The 19,560-nt window shown below is 47.7% G+C and overlaps 1 protein-coding gene across 1 annotated transcript in view; it reads left to right on the forward strand.

Moving 5' to 3' along the window:
- The window catches only part of TRERF1 (transcriptional regulating factor 1), a 209,874-nt gene that overhangs the window by 124,918 nt on the left and 65,396 nt on the right, over nucleotides 1–19,560 (forward strand). The window contains exon 4 of the mRNA XM_010863244.1: nucleotides 15,965–16,079. The gene's annotated coding sequence lies outside the window, so the exon portion shown is untranslated. The remainder of the gene's footprint in view (nucleotides 1–15,964; nucleotides 16,080–19,560) is intronic.

Here is a 19,560-nt window from a genome sequence, read left to right on the forward strand (position 1 = left end):
TGAAAAAGGTTGAGAGACACGGCTGCAGGGCCGAGGAGCATCCTGTGCTCAGGTAAAAGGGAAGAAAGAAAGTGGTGAAGGCTCACTCACTTCTTAACCATCTTGGCCCCAGAATGACCGAGATCTCTTAGCCCACATTCCATCGATGAGAACTAGTCACGGGTCCCATCCTGACACAGGAGGAGCTGGGAGGTGTAGGTCTGGGCTGAGCAGCAGCCTCTCAGTGACAACTCCTAGCTAAATAAGGGGGAAACACACATTTTGGAGAATGGCTGGCTTCCAAACACAGGGGCCGGCAAACTTTGTCTTAAAGAGCCAGGTGGTAAATATTTCAGGCTTGCGGGCCACGCGGTCTCCATCACAACTGCCCAACTCTGCCTCTGGTGGCCAGAAGCAGCCACGGACACTGTTGGAATGAATGGGTGTGGCTGTGTTTCAATAAAGCTTTATTTACATAAACAGGTGGTTGACTGACCTGCAGGCTGTGGTTGACCAACCCTTGCTCATCTCTCCACCTGGTGACCATTCCAGAGCTTTTCCATTGTCCGCTTTTCCTTGTGTCTCAGGACCTAACCCACGTTTTCTCCATTCCCTGTCTCTAGATGGGACCTGCTACTGCCCTCAACTGAGTGAGGAGGGTGAGTTCGTGGTTTCTGTGAGAAGCAGTATGACTCACCCCAACCCAGTGAAGCGCAGAGGTCCCAAGTCTGGAGAAAGGGAATGCATTTTGCTTGTGACAGTATATTAAGCCACCCCCACACCTAATCTCCACAGCCACTAGCCATGGCACACATCATAAGTGGTCAAATATGGGGACAGTTCTTATATTCAATGCTCAACCCTTTAAAGTACCCGTAGGAGGTGAATTAAGCCCTCAGAGGATCTGGGCCTCTGCTTCTTATAACATGAAAGAATACACCATATTTTCAATGGGTTATTTCAGTGATGAAGGTGAATAATAACATGGCCATATATTTATGTTAGAAACAGGATGTAAAATTATATATACAATATGATCTCAACCATCATGTCTTAAAAATTTAGTCAAAAAAAAAAGGGGGAGGTAAATATTCTCACAAGGATGATGAGTGGCTTTTCTTTCTCTTTTGTATATGTTTAAAACTTTTACAGTGAGCATGCTTTCTAGGCAGAGAAGAATAAATGCTGTTTTGAAACTAGAGAGGCAGAGAGAGTCAGTCTGAGTGGTGACGGGGCGTCCGCCCGCTCGTGTGCACGTGCGTGGGCCCAAGGATGCCGTTGGCAACTCTGTCCGAACAAGTCCTCTGAGGCAGCCCGTGCCGCTTACCCTCCCTCAGAGGAGAAAGGCGTCTTTACATAGCGACTGTGGAAGGGTTCCAGCCTGCTTCTCTGCTGAGAAATTCTTCTCATTTCTAAGTGATGAGAACCTCATCTCAATTCTTTTTCCGCTGAGGCGGGACCAGCCTCTCTGGATGAATCATCGAGATTTATCAATAGGGTGAGGAGGAGGGGTGTGCCTGGGGTTAACTGCGTGTCACAGGCATCGGTCATCTCGGCCACTCCCCTGTGGGCTTGCTAGACTTTAAGGAGAAATGAAATCACTTGCGCCCCAAAGTGCTGTCTGTGTTGACCACCAGCTACAGTGGCCTGACTTCCAGGTGCCCCTGCCACCAGCAGAGCAGAGAGAGCAACCCATGCCGCCATCCTAACCAAGTTCAAGGTCGTACTGAAACGCCCTTAATTGGCTGGGTCCCTCTTGGTTCCTCATTTGCCTCTTCCAGGTATCAAGTAGTTGGGTCCGGGGGCCCTCCCTCCTCCTGTTTCACACCCACCTGAGTTCCTTCTCTTTAGCCCTTGGCTGTTTTTTCTGGCAATGTCATTCTTGAGTCCTGGGTTGTCTACACACTGGCTCAGCCTGTGTGCCCTCCACACTCATCAGATGCGTCACATTCTGCAGCCCTTAGCCCCTTCACTAGGACAGGGTGGCCCTCTCCCCTCACCCAGGGGCCTCTCTTGAGTCTCCAGGGACATCAGCTGCTTGAACGCAGCTCCCATGGCCGGCGTTTGCTTGGCCATAGCCTCCATGCCTCTCTGTGATCAACCTCCTCTGTCTTTGTTTCTTGCGTTTTCCCTCCAGATGAGGTTGGAGGAAACTTATCCCAGCTCTTTGCCTCCGCCCTGGCTCCTGCGTTCTGAGAACTGAACTTAGCTTCCTCTTTTTTTTTTTTTTTTTATCTCCACACACATACCCCGGACACGCCTGTGATGGACGGGCATGTGGAAGGACTACACTCGGGCAGTCACAGGCACCCATGTGTGTCTGTGTGCACAAGAAATCCTTACGGTGACCTGTGAAACCCTATACTGGGCTTCTCAGCCCCAGCACTACTGACATTTGAGCCTAGTAATTCTGTGTTGAGAGGGGCGGTCCTGCGTGTTCAAAAGTACTTAGCAGCCTCCCTGGCCTCTACTCACCAGATGCCAATAGCACTCCCTAGTTGTTAACACCGAATATGTCTCCAGACATCGTCAGATCTCCTCTGGAGGACGAAGGCGCTGTGGGTTGAGGACCCGTACCCCACATGATGGGGACCTCCCCTCCCACACCCCTTCTCTGCTCTGTCCTGCTGTGTGCACACTGATCCCTGCCAAGGGGCCTCGCTTCAGTTGCCCCCGTTGGCTGCTCAGCGTCCTCCACTCAGATCTCCACTGCTCGGCCATCCGGGCCTCAGCTCAACGCACATCTCCCCAGGGCCTTTCCTGAGCACAGCCCAGCTGCTCCGTCATATTTCCACGAGGATTCTCTGGGGCACACAGCCTCAGATTTGGAGGGGAGAGATGAAGAGGGGTGGGTGGCAGAGTCAGAAGGTTGCAAAGAAGCCCCTCTCTCCGGCTTATATAATCACTCTGCGGGGAGAGAGTGCGGTGGGGCTCAGCAAGCGAGTCCCTGGCTGCTTGTCATGTGAAGAAAACTGATGTGAACGACACTTTTCCTCCTCTGCTTCCTGCTCAGCTTTTTTGTTCTTTGTATGGTGAATAATGTGACTGCAGGAGGAGCCTCATCCTTGGAGTTATTTTTACAAGGTCTCCTCTCTGCTGCAGATGACTCAGAGCTGGGGCCTTCTCTTGAACACGTTCCTTGGGAAACGCCAGGGAGATGCTGTGCCCTAGGCGAGCAGGGGGCCAGAGAGGGTGTCCTGGCCCCCTGACCCCTCTGGAGCCATGTCCACGGGGGGCCAGAAGTGGGGGCTGGAAGGAAGGCCTTGCTGAACCACTGCTTCTCCCGGTTTCCCTCTGCCAAGGCCAGCCCTGCCTTTTTCTCACCATCCTTTTCTGCTCCAGCAGAAATGACCAGGACGGCCTGCCAGTCTGGAGAGGAGAGAGGGCACTGACCACCCCCCCGCTAAGGTTGGCACTGCAGGCTGCATGTAGACCAGGCCCCAGCAGGCTGGTGGGTTTAGTCCAAAGGCATGCAAACCACCTGGAAAGCAGTCACAAGGTCCCCAGGGAAAAGAACAACCTGTTCTCACGTCTCCAACCACTCCTGGCACCAAGACCCAGGGAATGTGTGTTGAATAAAGAAACTAATGACAGGGAAGCACCTTTTCACATGTAAAGCTGAACCACCCGAGCGTGTGTCCAGCCCAGAGCCGCGTGCCGTGGAGGATGGTGCCCCTGCTCCAGAGGGCGCGCGTGCCCAGACTTTGGCACGTGGACCAGAAGCTGTCGTCGCTCTTGGCTTGGGCATCATCTGACTCGACCCCTCGTAACCACTCCGAGGGGCAGGGGTGTCGTTTCCTTTTTCAGAGGATCAGGGAGGTGGATGGCACACCTAGCACTGTGTAGTTAGTGACCAGCACAGCTGCGTTCCTCTGCCCTAACTCTGCCCACTCTGTGGCTGTTTCCCTGACCCTGTGATGCCGTGGAACTTCAGAAACCCCAGAAATAGAGGCTCCCCTGCTTTCGGGAAACACTCCATACCCTCCTTCCAGCACAGCCGCAGCGCCCTCCTTCAGGAGAACCTGTCCTCTCCCTTCTGTTCTGCCTGTAGTAGAACGGCAGGTTCTCCACCACCTGCTACCCAACAACCCTTGGAAGAATTGGATGTGAAGGCCCCTCTCAGTCACCTCTGCTCTGACAGTTCTGGAGAAAGGGACTGATTGGGGAATACACCCTCTTTTCCTCCTGCTAATGTGCCCTAGCCCCCAAGTCCCTTTCTTACTGTCTTCTCCCAGGTCACACAATCCCCAACTGAAAACCCAGGTGAATGGAAAAGGTTTCTGGTTGATCATTTGGAACTCAGAATGCATTTCCCCACAGATGTAGCTTGAACATGATGCTGTCATATCCGAGGTAGAGTATTAATAGCATCGGCCAAGTAGAGAGCTAGTGTTAATATTAATGATTTCATTAATTGTATGTGCTCAGTTGCTCCGTTGCATCTGACTCTGCAACCCCGTGGACTGTAGCCCGTCGGGCTCCTCTGTTCATGAAATTTTCCAGCAAGAATACTGAAATGGGTTATCATTTCCTACTCCAGGGGATCTTCTCTACACAGGGATCAAACCCGAGTCTCTTGTGTCTCCTGCATTGGCAGGCCAGGTTCTTTACTGCTAATGCCGCAACCTTTCATTAATCAATTAACTAATAATAAGTCATCACCGTCTCTTGCCTGGAAGCCTGTAGCAGGCAAATAGACCACAGGTCTGGTCTCTTCCACTCTTATTCTCCTGTAGTGTATTCTCTATGTGAAAAACTAATCAAGCCCCACCTCTCTTGTGCTCAGAGAGGTCCAGTGGGCTCCTAGCCTCATGTCCTGGCTCCCGCCTGCCTTGCTGACCTCACCCGCCAAACTTTTCCAGCTCCAACAAGTTCATTTCACCAAGGAACTCCGGAGCCGCTGTTCCCTGTGCCTAGGACTCTCGTCCCACCTCGAATTACCGGGTACAGTCTCAGTTCATTCAGATCTCTGTCAGATGTCACCTTTTCAGGTTCCCCGGGCACTTCAGATAGATGACCTCAGATACCCATCCCCATCACTCCTCTGCCCTCCTCTCCTTCGAAGCACTGATCACCTCCGTTTCACTGCTGGTGTATTTGTTTACTTGGGTCCTGTTGGGCTCCTCCACTAGAATGCCAGCTCTGCAAGGGCAAGGACCTGGTTCATTTTATTGGCTGCTCTGCTTCTAGCACTAGAAAAGTACCTGACACTTGATGGGTGATCAGAAAATAACCTTTATGTAAATAAGTGGATAAACAAACGAACGAATGCTATGTCTACACCTAGCAAATAGACTGCGCTTTCTTGTGGAATTTATCAGGCATTCCAAACATCAAAGATGAGTGTCTTCCTTTCCCAGCCCTTGGGATTTGAAGTGTAGGGATTTCGTTTTAGTAACGAGTTCGTCGATTATTCTGGAAAGTAGGACTCCTTACTCTGCACTCTGAGAAAATAGATACTCTTCTTGGATTCTGAATTTGGCAAAGGAGGGGGGCGAACACTTTGGTGTCGTGAGTCTCCTGCCTCCAGTTTTACTGAGAATGGCCATGCTTTTTTTTTTTTAATTATTTATTTATTTTTGGCTGTGCTGGCGCTTCGTTGCTGTGCCCAAGCTGCAGAGCCCAGGCACCATAGTTATTGTGCGCGGGCTTGGTTGCCCCAAGGCATGTGGAATCCTCCTGGACTGGGGACCAAACCTGTGTCCCCTGCGTTGGCAGGCGGATTCTTAACCAATGGACCGCCAGGCAGTGTCGAGCACATATTTTTGATTATTCTAGAGTGAGGTTTTTCACCTTGACACTACTGACGCTCTGGACCAGATGATTCTTTGTTGTGCTGTCCTGTGCCCTGTAGGATGTAGGGTGTCTAAGAGCATCCCTGGCCTCTGCCCATATGTTGCCAGTAGAACTGCCAGCTTTGACAACCAATTAATGTCTGCAGACATTGCCATTCCCTTGAGGGGCAAAATCTTCCCAGGTTGCAAACTACTACTCTACCATGTGCTGGAAGCCCCGCCCCCAAGAAGGAATTATCCAGCCCAGAGGATACCCTGCTCAGAGCAGCACTGATGGAGACATTCTATTTTGGGCTGCCCAGAGGTAACCACCAGCCACATGCGGCCATGGAGCACTTCAAATGTGGCTGGCGCAACCAAAGGACTGAGTTTTTAAAGTTTATTTCATTTTAGTTAATTTTCATTTCAGTAACCACTTCAGTAGGCTAGTGGCTACCATCCTGGATAGCACAGCTCTAGAGAAACCTGTGTGGCTCACACGTTAGTGTCACACGAGTCATCTGGGGAGAGCAGAGTCTGATTCAGCAAAGCTGGGGTGAGGACTGAGAGTCTGCGTTTCTAGTGAATTCCCAGGAGATGCCAACCACAGTTTTAGTAAGATGAACTAAGTCTCTAACCTGAAGAGTCTATAAACACAGAAATGCAGGTCTGCCACCTGGAAGGGGTTGTTAAAAGACACAGTGGTGTAGTTTAAGTCATGGGAAAAATATAGTCTGTCAGACGGATATTGGTGTGAATCTGCTGTTACTCAGCTGTGCGCCCTGGACAACTTACTTAACTTCTCTGAGCCTCTGTTTCCTCATCTATAAAATGAAACAGTGACCATTCCCACCTTGCAGTGTGATTCTGAGATACTCTACTTGAAAGCACCAAGCCCAATGTCTGCCTGGTCCATACTGGGCCCTTGGGAAATAACAGCAGGTATTACTAATCCATCTAAAGAAAAGGCATCAGTTGGACCTAGAGAGTGTCATACCCAGTGAAGGTAGTCAGACAGAGGAGGAGAAATATCTAATGACATCCCGTAAGTGTGCAATCTAAAAAGAAAAGATACAAATGAACTTATTTACAGAATAGAAGCAGACTCATGACCTTAGAAAAGAACTTATGCTTGCCAGGTGGGAAGGATGGGAGTAAGGGACGGTTAGGGAGTTTGGGATCAACATACGCACGCTGCTATATTTAAAATGGGTAACTTACAAGGCCTTACCATATAGCACAGAGAACTCTGCTCAATGTTGCATGGCAGCCTGGATGGGAGGGGAGTTTGGGGAAGAATGGATACATGTATATGTGTGGCTGAGTCCCTTTGCTGTCGGCCTGAAACTATCACAACATTGTTAATTGGCTATACTCCAGTATAAAATTTAAAACATTTTTTTTTAAAAAGGCACAATTTACACACATCAGCCCTGACGTTTGGGCCATGCCTGAGACAACCCCTACCCCCATCAGAAACACTCAGATGTTCTTTGGAAAAGCAGGTCCCTGGGCCCAGCCCACAGCTGCTGAGTCAGAGCCTCTCGTGGTGGGGCCCTGGAAGCTTAGTTTATTGTTGTTTTTAATCGAGGTAAAATTGACATAGCATAAAATTAACCACTGACCCTGTTAAAGGATAGAGGTCAGTGGCGTTCCGTGCATTCTCAGTGTTGCGCAGCCATCACCTCTGTCTGGTTCCAGAGCATTTTCATCACCCCGCAAGGTAACCCCATACCCCTTAAGCAGCCACCCCTCATTCACCCCCCAGCCCCAGCCCCTGGAAACCACTGGTCTGCTTTCTGTCTCCATGGACTCACTGGTGGGTATTTCAGATAAAACGAACCATTCAATATGTGATCTTTTGTGTCTCTTTCCACTTAATGTTTTCAAGTCATTCATGTTGGAGCATGTATCAGAAATTCATTCTTTTGATGGCTGGATAATATTCCATTGTATGTAGGTACCAGATTTATCTGTTCGTCAGTTGATGGAGCATTTGGGTCATTTCCATTTTTGTGGCTGTTGTGAACAGAACAGAGCTGCTTTGAACATTCGTGAATGAGTTTTTGTTTGAGTACTTGTTTTCAGCTCTTTGGGGTTTATACCTAGGAGCAGAATTACTGCTCTTAGGGGTCATTGGTAACTCTGTGTTTAAGGTTTTAAGCTGCACTATTTTCTAGGGCAGCTTGCACCATTCCTGCCGGAAATGCAGAAGGGTTCCAGTTTCTCCACACCCTCACTGACACTTGTTGTTGTTGCCAACCTAGTGATTACAAAGTGAAGCTTTGTCCTTAACTTCTCCAGGTGGTCCCTCTGGGCGCTCGAGCCATATTCAGGCGAGCTCGTGCTACAGTGGGTTAAGTGATGGTCCAGTTCTCAAGGGCGGTGGGATGTGGGACTTGATCAAACAGTGCTTTTGTTGGGCTGGTGAAACCTAGCAGAGAATTGGCGTTGTTGCTGTGTGTGTGATTAAGAGGTTGGATTTTTTCCACTCATCTTACTGTCTTAGTCCATTTGGGCTGCCACGAAATACCACAGAGAGTGGCTTATAAACAGCAGAGGTTTATGTCACACGATTCTGGAGGCTGGAAGCCCAAGATCAAGGAGCCGGCATGGCCGCCTTCTGTGAGGGCCCGTCGTCTCGTGCATTGCCCGTGCCTTCTCGCCACGTCCTCATGTGGCAGGAGGAATGAGGGAGCTTGTGGGGTCTCTTTGATAAGGGCACTAATCCCATTCGTGAGACCCCCACCCACCTTCATGACCTAAACACCTCCCAGAGCCCCCACCTACCAATCTTAACCAATTTGGGGGTTAAGATTTCAACGTAAGTATTTGGGAATGGGGGAACCATAGAACATTTATCACGTAGCACTTTTTCCTCTTTAGTAAGGGGAGCTGAGTGAGTAGGGGTGACTTGCTCTCAGCTTGCCCTGGAAAGGCCAGATCAGTTGCAGATGGCTTGCCCACACCCCGGGTGAGGTCCCCCCACCCTTGTGCCCCATGGGCAAGTTTCAGCAAAGCACCTCAACCTGCAGCTTGGGGCTTGGCCTGGAGGGCCTGTGCTGGCATGAACTGGCTTTGAATTCTTCTGTTTTAATAAAATGTCCTGTGAAATTTTGCATTCTACTGCATAGTATAGCTGGACCTGACTTTATTTTTAAAATTAGGGGGTATCACCCCAGAGAGTTAAGTGTATTTCAGGAACATGTCAGGTTAATCCCGCGGCTCTGAGGATGAAGGTGATAACCTGGGGTTAGTGGGCAGAGGCGTGTCTGGGCGGGGGCTGCAGCGGGAGTGCTTTGCGAAAGGAATAGTATTCCTCTCTAACAATGAGGATTTTGTTTCCCTCTTCCGGAATTTCCTCAAATTTAATCTCTGCGGTGGAAAACAACCTTTAAACGATACATTTATCCACCAGGAAAGGGAGCAAGGTCCTACTGTTACTTACTCCCTGGGCCACTTCAAGACGGCTCTAGGGCAGAGGTCCAGCACCCACGGCCTCCTTAGGTCAGCAGTTCTCAGCCTCGGCCACGTGTTACCATCTTCTGGCAAACTTGAAGCACTGTTGTCTAATAGGTTTTGGTGAAACCCAAGTATTTGTGTTTTTTAAAGCTCCCTCAGGTGGTTTTGATGTGCAGACAGGACTGAGAACTGCTGTGCTCACCCATGGGACATGACGGTGCAAAAAGCAGACGCTTGCCCATGCCCTCAGAGAGATTACTGTCCTGATTGGCGAGGCCCATTCCTTAATCACATAATTAATTAATTGCAACTGTGATAAGTACTGTTCTAACACTTGCTTTTTGGAGAGTCAAAGACGTCTCACTGAAGCTGTACTCTGAAAGCTAACTAGACACTAGAGTGGGGAGCTAGGAGAAGAGCGTCCTATTGAAATAGACCAGCATGTACAAAGGCCCTGGGGTAGGAAAGAGCTTGGAGTATATGAAAACCTGAAAGACAAGCTGGATGGAGTTGTGAGCGAGGGCATAGGAGTCCTGAGGAGGTTGGAGAGTGGACGGAGGTCTGCCATCCACTGTTGATCTACTATGAGTCCTCTGATACACTCTCAGTGTTTGAGCTGCTATATGGTCCAGCTTCTGTGTTCTGGAATACCCAAGAGCATGAAGGCCTGATAAAGTGGCCACACGTCTCCCATAATGGTCTGGGCAGGAGCCCCCTCTTCTAGTCCTGTGAATTATTCTTGCCTCAACTTCCATGGAGGTAGGAGGGGGGCATCAACAGAGGAGGAGAGCTGTCTGGAGAGAGAATGGGGATTTTCACTGCATCAGAGAAGCTTCTAGGCCTCCCTGGCTGTGGATGTGTCTCACTTGAAAATTAGATCTTCCACAATGTCACCATCATCTCTATTTAGGAGAACTCATTGACAGGATGGGTGGCCCTCAAGTGATTGGAGTCTAAGATTTCTCACAGCATTGATTACTCTCCACCCTGTTTCTTAGATGTTCTTATATTAAATTTACAGATTGAATTCCTCCTCTTCCTCCTCAATTTCTTTCTCCTCCCACTCCTGGTTTCCTCTTTTAAAAATCTGTGCCAGTTTCTGATTTCTTGTGGGTGGCATGGAGGGAATTCTTTACACTTCCTTGGGCCCTGCTTCCCATTTCAGAAGCTCCACAGTTATCTCCTCTGTCCTCTCCCCTCTCCCGGCTGCACCCTGCTCCTGGCCCAGGGGGATGGGAGCAGTTCTTTTCAACTGCTTTGTGGCCGATGGGGACCCTTCCTCTTTGGTTTGAGCCTCTCGATAGCCATTTAAATTGTTCATGTCTCGTATTAGACTTTTCCCTCACAAGGCTCTTAAATCTTCATTCTCTCCATCACTCTAACAGCAGAATGGTCAGTAAGGCAATGTTAGTCACCACTTGTGCAGAAGGAGAGTTGAGGCCCTGACAGCCGTGTGAGGACAAGGGAAATAGTCTGGCCTTGTTTGATGGCTGGCTGCCTGTTGGTCCCTGGAAAGTCACAGAGCCTTCCCGGGCTGCATGCTCATTGGTCGTGTGGGAAAGAGCTAAGATTTCCATTCCTGTTGTTGGAAAAGATTGAAGGCAGGAGGAGAAGGGGACGACAGAGGATGAGATGGTTGGATGGCATCACCGACTCTATGGACATGAGTTTGAGTAGACTCTGGGAGTTGGTGATGGACAGGGAGGCCTGTGGTTCATGGGGTCGCAAAGAGTCGGACATGACTGAGTGACTGAACTGAACTGAAGGTGGTGCAGTGCTAAAGAGGAAGGGCTTCCCAGCTTCCCATTCTGGCTCCAACGCTCAGGTCTGGGACAAGTCTGGGATGAACCAGCAGACCTCTGTCTCCTCACCTGTGACCTGGTGGTACAGCAGTGACCCCGCAGGAGTGTTTTCAGGATTTGGGCACATCCGGGAAGGCCCAGCACCAGGCCTGCCCTGTGTCCAGACCTTCAGGATGTGGTAGTTGTTCCATCTCCTCTACCTTCTGGAACTCGGCTGCTTGCCAGAGGGAACCCCAGCCATGAGTGGTGGAGCTGGAACTGGAATCTGAGTCCATTGGCTGCCAGCCCTCAGCCCCTTGGGTGGAGCCCTCTGTAAGTCCCATTCAGAGAAGGTGGACCTGGGACTGACAAGCGTGACTCAGTGACAGTCAGCCCTGGTGTGGTGGGACTGCCCTCTGGGAACTCTGAGCATAGCGGTAGGGAACCCAGAGGGCACAGGAAACTGAGTCACTGGGAACCCTGCGCTCTTGCAAAGCTGCCCTGAAGCCCCCATTGTTGTTACTGTTGTTGAGTCGCTAAGTCGTGTGTCTGAGTCTCTGTGACGCCCTAGACTGCAGTGTACCAGCTTTCCCTGTCCTTCAGTATCTTCCAGAGTTTGCTCAGATTCACGTCCATTGAGTTGGTGATGCTAGCTAACCGTCTCGTCCTCTGCCACCCTCTTTTCCTTTGCCTTCAGTCTTTCCCAGCATCAGAATCTTTTCCAGTGAGTCAGCTCTTCACATCAGGTGGCCAAGGTATTGGAGCTTCAATTTTAGCAACAGTCCTTCTATGAATATTCAGAGTTGATTTGCTTTAGGATTAACTGGTTTGATCTCTTTGCAGTCCAAGGGACTCCCAAGTGTCTTCTCCAGTACCACGATTTGAAAGCATCAATTCTCTGGTGCTCAGTCTTCTTTAAGGCCCAACTCCAAAATCACTGTAGATGGTGACTGCAGCCATGAAATTAAAAGATGCTTGCTTTTTGGAAGAAAAGCTATGACCAACTTAGACAGCATATTAAAAAGCAGAGACATTACTTTGTTGACAAAGGTCCATATAGTCAAAGCTATGGGTTTTCCTGTAGTCATGTATGGATGTGAAAGTTGGACCATAAAGAAAGCTGAGCACCGAAGAACTGATGCTTTTGAACTGTGGTGTTGGAAAAAACTTGAGCGTCCCTTGAACTGCAAGGAGATCAAACCAGACAATTCTAAAGAAAATCAGTCCTGAATATTCATTGGAAGGACTGATGCTAAAGCTGAAGCTCCAGTACTTTGGCCACCTGACATGAGGAAGTAACTCATTGGAAAAGACCCCAATGCTGGGAAAGATTGAAGGCAGGGGGAGAAGCGGATGACAGAGGATAAGATGGTTGGATGGTATTACCGGCTCGATTGACATGAGCTGCAGCAAGCTCTGGGAGTTGGTGATGGACAGGGAAGCCTGGTGTGCTGCAGTCCATGGGGTCACAAAGAGTCGGACATGACTGGGATTGATCTGCTACTACTCACATCCATACATAACTACTGGAAAAACCATAGCTTTGACTATACAGTCCTTTGTTGGCAAAACGATGTCTCTGCTTTTTAGCCCCCGTACCACCTGGGAAATAGTGTCATGGCTTCCTGCTGATTTCTATGCTGAGAGAGGAGCTGAACTGTCTTCACTGACTGGTGTGTGATAGTAATGCTGCCACTTATCCAGGGCCGGGTGGGAACTGGGAAATGTGCTCAGTCAGAGACCTACGCTCTTGCTGATCTCCCAGCAAAGAAGGCACTGCTAACTCCATTTTGTGGAAGGTTCAAGCCAGTGAGGGCGGGGCCAGAGTTGAACACAGGTCTGGTTGGCCCCGGGCTTCCCTGATAGCTAGCTGGTAAAGAATCCGCCTGCAATGCAGAAGACCCCGGGTTGATTCTTGGGTCAGGAAGATCCGCTGGAGAAGGGATAGGCTACCCACTCCAGTATTCTTGGGCTTCCCTGGTGGCTCAGCTGATAAAGAATCTGCCTGCAATGCAGGAGACCTGGGTTCGATCCCTGGGCTGGGAAGATCCCCTGGAGAAGGGAAAGGCTACCCACTCCAGTACTCTGACCTGGAGAATTCCACGAACTACATTCCATGGGGTCACAAAGAGTCGGACACTACTGAGCAACTGAATTGAACTGCTTGGCCCCAAAGCTTATGCTCTCTGCATGAAAGTGACCTTCCTTAAAGTAGCATTGACCATGCGGCTTTGAATGCTCATTCACATCCCCAAACCCACACCCACTATCTGCCTATGCCAGCACTGACCAGCTAATTTTCACCAGTGGTCAAATTGGATTTGGCCCAGTTACCACTGTTGAAGAGAAAAATAGGTGAATCCCAAAACTTGCTGTAAGTTGAGAGGGTGGGCATGGTGGCCCCTGTGTTGGATGCCCTGTGCCAGTTTAGGAAGAAGGAAAATTAGCAGACACACATCTATCTTTATTTCCTGGCTTGCTCTAGGTAACTTCTTGAGCACTTTTGGAAAAACCTGCACATCTGTAATGCATGCCCTGAAAACCACAGCAGTGGAAGCGTGGAGTGAGGTCAAGAACCGATTTGATCCCTATTGAGAGCCTCTTTTCATAGCTAAAACATTCCACGCTCTTTCTGTCACAGGATCTTGGCACAGGCTGTTCATCCTGCCTACAGCACCTTTTCTTTCTATCTTTTCCCTCCTGCTTTCCCTATTTTGCTTCACTAATTTATTCTTAGGGCTCAGATTAAAGATTAGTTCTTTGCAAATGCACCACTGACCCTTTCCCATGCTAGGTCTGCCTCTGATATATACTGTTACGACAGTCATCATGCTTTCTTCAGAGCACACTGCTATTATAGTTCTTTCTGATGTTTTGATGTTGGTTTCCCCAGTAGAGGAGAAGTTCCATGAAGCCAGGGATGACATCAGTCTCAGCTGTTGTATGCCTAGTGCTTTGTACTTGCCTGCTCTGTGCCAGCCACTCAGTCAGCAATGGATGGACCACTGGATGGTTGGATTGATGGATGGAGCTAGTTAACTTCATTTCCTTTCCCTTAATTCCAGCCAATATACTTGTCTTACAGGCAAGGGAGATTGGGATCGCCTGTTTATATATCTCCCTTGTGTCTCTTTCAAGAAGAACGCATTTTGGGACCATTAGAATGTAACCAGCACCTTATATATAAAAGCTGGTGGTGTGGTTGTTTAAGCTAATCTCGCCTTTGAGACTGGATCCAAGGGCTTCTGCTCCTGTCGGGGAGCTTGGAGAGTTATTTTCCCATGTTGAGAGTGAGGATGGCACACTTCTTCATGGAACCTGACGGGGGTCCATCCCTGCTTCCCGGCTCATGCTCTGGTTTAGCTTCTTGGTAAGGTCTGCTGTGGAAGTTGCCAGTTACTCTGTTGACTTATTTATACATAAATAGTTATTCCCATAACCTTCTCTTCGCCAACGTTCAGAGATAATGATAGACGATCTTTATAGCATCACAGACGTCACTTCAAAAGCATTCTCTTGCTATAGGAATGTTTATGATGTGCTTATCGCTAGAATTTCATGAGCAACAAACTCCCAAATTGCAGATGATTTAGCATTTGAAGCAGGGAGTGAGAGCGTATATGTATATGCATTAAAAAAAAAAAAAAAGACTTTGAAAAGGGAAGTTTTTCTTCTGCAGAGATATCTTCTTCTAAAGTTTAAAATAAGAACTACTTAAAAGCTGCAAGTTTAGAGGAATGAGCACTTTCTCTTAAGCATTCAAATGGGGGAAAATGACTTGTAATCTCTCCCTCAAGTATTAAGGCAATAGGCATTTAAAGGCTTTTTTGGGAGCTGGCTGTCACAGACAAAAGATTTCTCGATTTAAAAAAAAATCATTTTTATAGCGTTAAATAGTAGGAATGAGCAGCAGCAGCCCTCTTGACATTTTGGAAATGATTTATTTTCTGAAACGTCTCAGTCCATTTTAATAGATGACACTTTGTTCTTCCCATTCTGGGCGGTCGCTTCGGCAGGGGTTGCCATAGTTACGCTTAAAAGTTCAAGGCAGAGCAGGACAGGGCTCCAGGCACAACTTCTGACTAGGTTCCCATGAACCCAGTGAGTTGGTGCCACCACCTCTGAACAAACACCCCAATGCCACACTTTCCCAACATCTATGCCATATCTCTTGCTTGTTGGAGAGAGACTCTCTGAGCAATCTGAACTGTAGTCTAGAGGGTGAGTTTGACATCTTTTTGTTTTTAGCCACTCTGTCTCAACCAAGAACTCAGCCAGCCATCTTAGGAAAGTCGCAGATTGTGTAAACGTTTTCCTATAGTGGTGTTTCTCAGCCATGGTGTGTGGAATGGTGCTAGTCTGCAAACTGTTGACCAGATCAGTACAGAAATTGAGAGTAAGCCCTGAGATGCTTCCATGCCAATTTGACCAAGTAAGCTGTTGAATCATTAGAAGAAGGCTTGTACTTTGTGTGAACATCTTTGTCACTTCATTTTTCTACCCCTTCCTTTATCTTATATTTTATAAAAGTATTCATCTGTGATGGATCGGAAATTGAAACAAAGAACTGGTCCTTCATCGCAAATAGCTTTGAGAAGCCCTGTACTGTAGCGCTTGTAAGTTGTCTCTGCTCCCTGTGGGACAGGTAGGCTGTTGAATGAATTTGGGGAAATCGCAGCACTTACCAAATTATCTTGTAATGAAACGCGTGTACGTCTCTCTCTGTCTTGCTAAGCTGTTGTTGCTTGAGAGCGGGGACTGCGTCTAATTCATCTTTGTAGCCTCGTTCCTTAGATCCCTGCCTGGCACACTGGAGGGCGTGGGAAACATCCATCCCGTGCACGTCTGCTCCCTAGTGACATGAAAGTGGGTGAGCTCCCTTGGCATCTGGATAGTGTCCTCGGCACGCTGGTGATGGAGAGCTGGGAACAAGCGATGGAGTGGCTTTCTCTTCTCTTTTTCCCACAGAACCAGGCCTCCTCTCCCCACCTGCCCAGCAGCATGAGAGCAGCATGACTGGCCGGCCGCAGGAGAAGCCCCCAGAGCCAGGCCCCCATCTCAACCAGCTGCTGCAGAAGTCAAGGTAAGCTCGTTCCCCTTCTCCTGGAAGGTGTGGGCATTTTTCACTTGAACTAATTTGCTATGATTTTATAATCATTTGCCATGTACTGGAAAAAGAGTGTTTACTGGGATATGGGTAGACTGAAAAGGTGCATGTCAGTCTAATGGGGCAAAATGTCTTTGTTTCGGTTAATGGAGAAGCCAGTGATGAAGCAGAAAGGACAGGGAATTGAGTTTCTGGGGACTGAAGCTGTCATTATTCCTCCACCACCTGCTGAATCTGGGACCTTGGACAGGTCTTTTAGGGATCAGGTATATTAGGCTTTCCTGGTGGCTCCGTGGTAAAGAATCTGCCTGCTAATAGAGGAGACTCAAGTTCGATCCCTGGGTCAGGAAGATCCCCTGGAGGGAAGCGTGGCAACCCACTCTAGTATTCTTGCCTAGGAAACGCCATGGACGGAGGCGCCTGGCGGCTACAGCCTATGAAATCATAGGAGTGGGATATGACTGAGTGACCAAACAACAACAGCATCCAGGACTCTGGGGGTGAAGGAATCTCTGGAATAGGATAGAACTGGGTGGATGGCCTGGGACTCACAGAATGCCCTAGACAGAGTCTCCTTTCCCACGCAGGGTTGTAAGGGGCCTTAGAAGGATCAACCAGGCCAATTCTTGGCCAGTGTTGAACAGTGAATTGTTAGAAAATTCCTGCTAATATTGGTACAAATACTTCCTCTCTGCAGTTTCTGTCTTTTCTCCTCTGCTCTGCCACATGGAGCCACAAAGACTGGGCTTTCAAAGACTCTTCCACATGACCCTCTTTGAATTTGATGATGACTGTCATGACTCTGCTTTTCTTGAAGAGAAAATTCTCTGTGGAGACTGGTGCCACTCACCTTGTTCTCTTGTCCCCGCCATGTTGGAAGGGTCTTAATCACCTCCAGTTTGGTCCTGCCAGTTGCCCACCTGACCTGTACCTTCCTCAACACAGGCTCCATTCACCATTCATTCTTCAGGACATACTAAGTTCCCCCTTTGTGACAGTCACTGTACTAGACCCTGGAGATACATCAGTTCAGTTCAGTCGCTCAGTCGTGTCTGACTCTTTGCAACCCCATGAATCGCAGCACACCAGGCCTCCCTGTCCATCAGCAACTCCTGGAGTTCACTCAAACTCACGTCCATTGAGTCAGTGATGCCATCCAGCCATCTCATCCTCTGTCGTCCCCTTCTCCTCCTGCCCCCAATCCCTTCCAGCATCAGAGTCTTTTCCAATGAGTCAACTCTTCGCATGAGGTGGCCAAATACTGGAGTTTCAGCCTCAGCATCAGTCCTTCCAAAGAACACCCAGGACTGATCTCCTTTAGAATGGACTGGTTGGATCTCCTTGCAGTCCAAGGGACTCTTAAGAGTCTTCTCCAACACCACAGTTCAAAAGCATCAATTCTTTGGCGCTCAGCTTTCTTCACAGTCCAACTCTCACATCCATACATGACCACAGGAAAAACCATAGCCTTGACTAGATGGACCTTTGTTGGCAAAGTCGTGTCTCTGCTTTTTAGTATGCTATCTATGTTACATCAGTGAACAAAAAAGACAGGGCCTTTGTCTTTTTAAGACAAAACAGATATAGATCCTTGGAAAGATTTTGAAATAAGCACTGAACCATTTCTATATGCTCTTTTTAAATATTTTATGTTTTCAAATTTTTTCTTAAATGTTTCGTGAGTGCTTGAAAAAGTGTGTACTCTCCAATTATTACATATTTAGTAGTTTTCTATATATGATCATTAAAATAATATAGTTCACTGTGCTATTCAAATTATGTATATTATGTCCTTTTCTGTTTTTATCTGCCTTTCAATTATTGAGAGACCTGTTAAAAATCTCCTGTTGGATTTGTCCATTTTTCCTTGTACTGCAAAAAAATTTGCTTTGTATATTTTAGGGCAGTGCTATTTGACACATAGATACTTAGAACAGGTATATCTAACTGATGAATAGAGATTCATTTCCACCATCTTTATATACTTTCAGTTTTTTCTACTGTTTCTTTTTGATTGAGATTTTTTCCTTCCTCATTCCATTTTCTGTCTTCTTATGTAGAAGTTATGTGCTCTGTGTCTGTTCTTTCAATGTTTATCCCATCTATTTTAATAGGCATACTTAGCAAAACAAAGTATAAAATGAAACAATGTCTTTACCTTCCTGCCCCAAAATTCAAGAATCATAAACTGGTTTAATTCTAACCACCGCTTCTTCCGACTTATGTACAATTGTTACCCTGTGTTTTCCTTCTATTCTATTTTTTCCCCTACAAGTTAGACATCATTATTTTATACAATACGTGTTTGTATAGATTTATTCATATTCTTTTCTCACCATTCTTTCCTGAGATCATTTTCCTTCTGCCTAAAATAAATCCATTTGAATTATCTTTTAGTGAGAATCTATGGTGGTAAGCTTTCAAGTTGTTTTTGTTTTATTTTGGCTTGGTTTTTGTTGACTTGAACCTGTCTTTATTTTGCTCTCAGTTTTGAGAGGGAACTTTAGTGGAATATATTCTCTTCTGTCACTGAAACCATTATTGCACTGCCTCTGGCTCTCAGCGTTACTGAGAAGTTGGCTGTCAGTCTCTTTACTTTTGCTTTATAAGTGGCCTGGCATTTCTCTCTGCTTCTGCTGCTGCTGCTAAGTTGCTTCAGTCGTGTCCGACTCTGTGCGACCCCATAGACAGCAGCCCACCAGGCTCCCCCGTCCCTGGGATTCTCCAGGCAAGAACACTGGAGTGAGTTGCCATTTCCTCCTCCAGTGCATGAAAGTGAAAAGTGAAAGTGAAGTCACTCAGTCGTGTCCGACTCTGAGCCACCCCATGGACTGCAGCCTACCAGGCTCATCCGTCCATGGGATTTTCCAGGCAAGAATAATGGAGTGGGGTGCCATTGCCTTCTCCGGCATTTCTCTCTAGTTAACGTTAAAGATGCTGCTGTTCGCTTTGGTGTTCTGCTACTTCCTTCTTATGTAATTAGGTATCAGTTTCTCTGTCTTTATTCTGGGTTTTGTTGGGATTCCTAATGCTAAAGATGGATGACTTTCAACAATTCTGGAAAATTCTCACTCTTCATTCTTTGACTACTGCCTCTTTTCCATTCTCTCTGATACTTCTGTTTGGAACTCCAGGTAGGCATATGGTGGACTTTCTCATTCTGTTCTCTGTATCTCTCAGCCTCTGTTCCATGCTGTTTACCTCTTTGTCCCTCTGTGCTGAACTCTGAATAATGTCTTCAAACGTGTCTTCCATTTAATTTATTCTGTATCTCAAATGCTCTTTAATCCATACATTGAAATGTTTCCATTCATCTTCTTCATTATCATTGCTATTCGCTCTCGTCCGTTATTTTTTAAGTGTTTATTTGGCTGTATCAGGTCTCCATTGTGGCCCATGGGCTTCCCTCTAGTGTGGTGCACAGGTTCAGTAGTTGTGGCTCAGGGGCTTAGTTGTC

Source organism: Bison bison, unplaced genomic scaffold, assembly GCF_000754665.1.
Source record: "Bison bison bison isolate TAMUID 2011002044 unplaced genomic scaffold, Bison_UMD1.0 scf7180017864487, whole genome shotgun sequence".
Lineage (NCBI taxonomy): Eukaryota > Metazoa > Chordata > Mammalia > Artiodactyla > Bovidae > Bison > Bison bison.